The sequence below is a fragment of the Silene latifolia genome, chromosome 3, assembly GCF_048544455.1.
Source record: "Silene latifolia isolate original U9 population chromosome 3, ASM4854445v1, whole genome shotgun sequence".
NCBI lineage: Eukaryota > Viridiplantae > Streptophyta > Magnoliopsida > Caryophyllales > Caryophyllaceae > Silene > Silene latifolia.
In genome coordinates, this window is record NC_133528.1 from 31,080,157 (window position 1) to 31,085,968 (window position 5,812).

A 5,812-nucleotide genomic window follows, 5' to 3' on the forward strand; every position below is an offset into this window, starting at 1 on the left:
TAGGAATCTTCAATGTTATAGCTCAAGCTGCTATAACATTACTTGAATGATGCTTCATAAATCTTCAATGTTATAGCTAAGGATACTATAACATTACTTGCTAAACTTGTAACCTAACTTAATCTAATGAAGACTAAACAAACAATTACGAGCAAGAGTGTATATATATATATATATATATATATATATATATATATATATATATATATATATATATATATATATATACATATATATATATATATATAATATAAAGAACATACTTGTCATTATCAAAACTTAATCATATATCTATATGGTCCAACAAATTCCCCCTTTTTGATGAGGACAAGTCTCTTATGATTTGTGACTAAGTGTAAGTTCCCTCTCAACATAATACTATAAAAGTCATAGTCAGTTGAACGCAAGAACAATCACTTATATACAAAGTATAGCATCTAAGGACGTTAAGAGATTAAAGGTTCTGACAAGGAGCAAGCTTAGGCAAATACTTAAGTCACGATAATTTTCTTCCCCCTCTTGACATCATCGAAAAGACGAGAAAAGACATAAAACAACTAGAATAATATAGACCGAGACACGTATTAATCATGCAAAGAAAGATTATAAAACGAGAAAGTAATCTACAATAAGCATGCCAAGCATAAAATAAGTCTACTACAAACCAAGTAGTCTAAGTGCCAATGGGCCGAATAAAACAACAAGTTATAAAGCCTAATGGGCCGAATAGAAGAGGAAGCCAAAATGGGCCGAATTAGACAATTATCCAAAAACATAAAGTCTAATAAAAACAAAAGTAAAGAAAGGATGGTGGCGGGTTTAAGGATAGTCGCGTTTCACGACATTTGGGTTCACATATACGGGACGGGTCCTAAACTCAGGGGAGTCAAGACGATCAAACCATGAGCGGACATGGTTAGCTTGTCGCGTAAGGCACGTCTGGAAATTGAGCACCTTCAATCACAAGGCTTTAGTAGCCTCGTAAATAACCCGCATGTCCTCATGCATAGCCTTCCTTTCGCGCCAAATCGCCCCTCCTTGACTAGCTAAGTTAACCAATGACCCGGAATGACGGACACACTCCTTAGCCGCCCTAGCTGCATCCTTAGCCATAGCATCAACCCGAGCTTCCAACCCATGCAAATAAGACAAGACCTCGGCATGATCCGAACCCGAAGCCCAATCCCTGTTTTGACCCAAACCCGAGACCAACTCCGCAAATAACTTATTTTGAGCATCCAATTTTTCACAAATACTCGTCATAAACGAGTCCAATTTTTGCTCCACAACCGACACCACGTCCGAAGATTTTTCAACCACATTACCCTTTGCCAAAAACACTAAATCGGGTCCAATTGCTCCAATTTTCATAAATTTAAGATGAGTGTCACACATCTCATCTTTGACCATCACACCATAGCTAGAAGACCCGACCACTCCTTTTTGTTCTAAAAGCTGAGAGACCCACATCCCATATGGCAAGTCTAAAGTAGTATACAATTTCACCTCGGTGATGGAAATGCTTGTTTGAATGATTCGATGAAACACAAGACGAGGAAGACTAACTTTAGTGTAACACCCGCGAATTTTCTATTTTGGCAATTATAATTTAATTAACCGTTTCATTGTCTTATTTTTTAATTATTTAATTTAATTAATTTCATTATTAAACATGATTTTTATAAATATTATATTTTTAAAGCTTAAGTTATACAAAATAAATATTTTGGTCGGATAATAATGATAATAATAATAATATCTCCCGTCTTGAGTTATAGTGGGCTTGAGACGAAAATTCTAGCGGAAACCGACTCAATTTGAGTTGTTGGGCTTTTTATAACTTATGGGCCTTTTCTCCTTCTCTTTTCTTTTCATAAAACCCTCACCTAACACCTCACAACTTCATCTCCCTCTTCATTTTTCTGAAATTCATCTTCAACAACCCTCACCATTTTTATACATCTATCTTACAAATCTTCAAAACACCATAATTTGCTCAATTCTTATCCGATTCAAGTGATTTTCGCGTCTATCTCTTCCTCTCATCGCCCTCCTTCTTTCTAGGTAAGAAAAGATCCGACTTTCCTCCATTATTGGGGCTGTCGAGCCATCCTCTATATGGTACCCTTTTTCTAGTTTCGATTTTTAGTCTTATTTTGTGTTTTCTTATGTTTAGGAGAAAGGTGAGTTGGCCCGGAAGTGGATTCTTGCTTGTGAGACGATTACATTAGAGATTAAGAGCAAAAAGGTAACGGTGATGGGTTACTCGACATTATGTCAAATTTGTGTGTTTATATTTTGTAGTTTGTTCATATGTATGTTAAAGTTTGAATCTTTTCTTGTTTCACATGTATGTTGTTGAATGAGTTTGTATGAACAACCATCTCATGGTTGGTTGAAGAGTTTTAAGCATGTTGTTACATTGATTTTCAATTGGGTAAAGTTGTGATGTTTGGATGAATTAATTGTTTGATTTTGGGTCAAAATCTTGTGCTTGAATCCATCAAGATGTGTGACAATTACATTCTTGTGGTTTCTATTAGGTATTATTGTGTTAACATGTATATTTAAGAGGAATTTGGGATGAAAAATTGGTAGGAATCGACTTTCGGAAAGGGTAGGAAATTGTCGTGCAAACAGTCCGGTGGCAGGGGAAAACCGCAGGTTCCGGCACCCACCGCAGGCTCCGGCACCCACCGCAGGCTCCGGCCACTATCGCAGGCTGCGGTTTAAGCCTGACCAGTTTTCGTAAAATGGCCATAACTTCTTCGTTACTTGTTTGTTTGAGGCTTATGACCTACCGTTAGAACCGTAAGAGGATAAGCTATCACCTCCAACTGGTTTCACCTCATTATCATGTATAGAACTCATGTTATGACCGTTTGAAGTTGACCCTTGTTGTAGTCGAGTACTAAACTTGTTGTTATAGATTGGGTTTTGAGTTTCTTGTTGGGTATGCATCTTAACTTTGGTTCTAATGCTTGTGTATGATGTGTTGAGACTCTTTTATCATGGGAGTACTTGATATTTGTTATACTCTTATACTTATACATGCTTCACATGAATTGTTTACGTTATGTTTGTGCAATCATTGTTACTCGTACTTGTGACCGGAGCGTGACGGTTTACATTGTGTGACTACTCGACATTCCTTATTTATTTGCCCTCGGCCATTGGGTCACGATTATGTGCCATTGTTTCCGAGTTGGGCTGTCTTCCTTCCGCCTCTTCGGACCTTGGGGTACGGATAGGTACCATGGTTCCGATTTGGGGTTACTCGACCTTGGGGCACGGCTAGGTGTCATGGATCGAGTCTTGGATACGATTTGGGATTGTATGTCGAATCGGGTGTCGTCCATCCCGAGAGTCTGGCCAGATTTAGACTAGGACCGTATTATGATCGTCGTCCTACCAGGAGGTTGGAGTCTAGAGGTTTGTCTTGTTTTGAGTCAATCCTTTGTAAATGTCTTGCTTGTTACGGTCATTGGCGTGTTCTTATATACGAGAGTGCACGTCTTCTATAACTATTTGTGAGAGTCTTGGTCCTATCGGATACTAGTGGTGAGATGCAAGCCCCTAGTTGCGATATGATCGCCGGGATTGATGTTCCCATCCGTTCTTATGGTGAGATGTAAGCCATAAGTATGAATGTGACATTAGTAGCCACGTCCCGTGCTATGATTGTTAAGAGGTTTTCAAAGGAATGGCTATTGGTTTCCATCCATGTATTTTCTATTCAATTGATCCGTTGTTTACCTTCTTCATATGATTCGATGCCTAATCTCATATCCATGTTTTGGTTACCTTGAATGCATGTTTAATATAATGTACCATGCCTATCTCATTAAGAATGCAATATGCCTATCTCGTTATGATTATCGTTATATTCCCTTGTCCATATTATTCAAGTATGATGCATGATCAATATGTTTAATTAAGTTCTTGCTTATGTGCATTTTGACATATTGTGGCTGGGAGAACCCTGAGTTACTCCCCACTGACTGTGGCGTTCATGTTTACATGAATGACAGGTTTGTGATGCAGATTATGGGGAAGACGTGTGAGCTAGCGAGAACGTTGAACCTTGGACCTTAGTTATAGGTTGCTTAGACTCACCTATCGTTAGACTTGTGTTTATTCGTGGGATATCTTTTCCCCAACGCACTTGTTTTAAATTGTAAAACTTAATTATCTTTCTTTTCATTTTTGTTTGATCACTTATGGTGAATTTCGCACTTTAAACTCTTAAAGGTTTTTTTTTAAATCTCGTAATTTCCGCTTTATTTTTGATGCCCTATCGAGGGGTCTCACAGTTGGTATCAGAGCATATGTTGCTCCCGACGCACACACGTGTACCCCGAATTTAAATTGAACTTGACCTCAAATAATAAATGAGAGATGGGTAGGACTAAGGACCTAAGTTGGTAGTCTCTTTGTGCATGCTATATGTTAGGTGCTAACATGGTTGACTCTTTGGTGTCTTGAGAAGATGGTATGACCAACCAAGGTGGAGAATACTATCATGGAAGCCCTTACTCTAATTCTTCGGAATCAACGGAATGCCAATGCTCATGTGAATCATCGCCCTATCCGCCGTGGCAAGAGGCCATCTGTGCCCTCATCCTCGTCTTATCCTAGCAAGAAGAGGTTGGTGCCGAGAGTCCAAGGACAAGGAGTACAAGACCATGGAGGACAAGAGCCAGTAGTGCAAGAGCCGAAAGGACAAGTACCTACATCTACTAATAGGCTTAAGGAGAACCGCAAGTGCTTCAAGTGTGGGCAAACTTATCACCCCGGGATTGGATGCTATGCTATGCCCTTGAAGTGTTACCATTGCAAGAAGCCCGGACATCTCTTCAGGAATTGCCCCGAGAAGAAGACTATCCCTCCCCCTCTCCCTCATGCTCTGGAAGCCGAGCCAAGAAGAGTCACTCTTGTCGAGAATCAAGTCGGAACCGCCGTTCCTCCCGACACCGTTATGGGTGTGTTTTCTATCCTTGATCCACCTTTCCTTACTTTTATCCCGTGATGCTCATCCCTCCTTTCTAAACTCTCTTTTGCTTTACCTTGGAAGCTAGGTTGGTACCCGCCCGACCTATCCCATGTTTTTGTTTCTCCTTCCATAACATCTTGCTTAAGGAACTCTTTCTCTTGAAGGATTTCCTTACCGTCTCGAAGATACCTTCCTCTCTTTGAGTGCCTTGTCATATTCCCTTATCTGTGTGCTTCTATGCCTTTCGCAACTCTTATTCCATATCTTAGGAGTTGTCTTTGTACCTTTTCTCCTTATAATGCCCCTCGTGTATACCTTCATCTTTGCCTTATGGAATGTTAACTCGGTCGGATAAGTTGGCTTTTGTGGAGTTTGTTTATGTTTTGACCCTTAACCCCAGTTTTGAGAGGTCAGGATGTCAGAAAAGACTTAGGTAAGGTGATGATAAATACTTAGTGATTCTTATACCTAGTTCCTTGACCAAGTAAGTATAATTGATTGGTGGATTCTTCGTGTCAGGAATAAGTTGCCTATGTGATTAAAGTTATAGAACTTGGCTTTGTTGTTTATGTTTGGGATTTGAAAGCTTAGTAGGTTGAGCGTCGTCACCTTAGGAGAATATGAGATAGATTTATGATAGAAGCCTTGAATAGAACCCATTCTTAGATGTTAAAGGTCCCAAATAGAATGGTGATGTGATTTGATATTAGTTTTCCCTTGAAGAATTTGGTTGAGAAGTCTTTGTTAATTCGTTCTTTGGTTTTTAAAACATCGAGGTTGTGTCGAGAACTTGAGATAAAGAGACGTTGTTATACTTGA

General features: G+C 39.3%; 1 long non-coding RNA gene across 1 annotated transcript; it reads left to right on the plus strand.

The window, feature by feature from the left end:
* The first annotated feature begins 1,780 nt into the window (after positions 1 to 1,780).
* On the plus strand, positions 1,781 to 4,203 carry LOC141646023 (uncharacterized). The gene is made up of 3 exons (XR_012545288.1): positions 1,781 to 2,064; positions 2,177 to 2,248; positions 4,032 to 4,203. It is a non-coding gene; the product is annotated as an uncharacterized LOC141646023 (long non-coding RNA).
* The last annotated feature ends 1,609 nt before the right edge of the window (positions 4,204 to 5,812 follow it).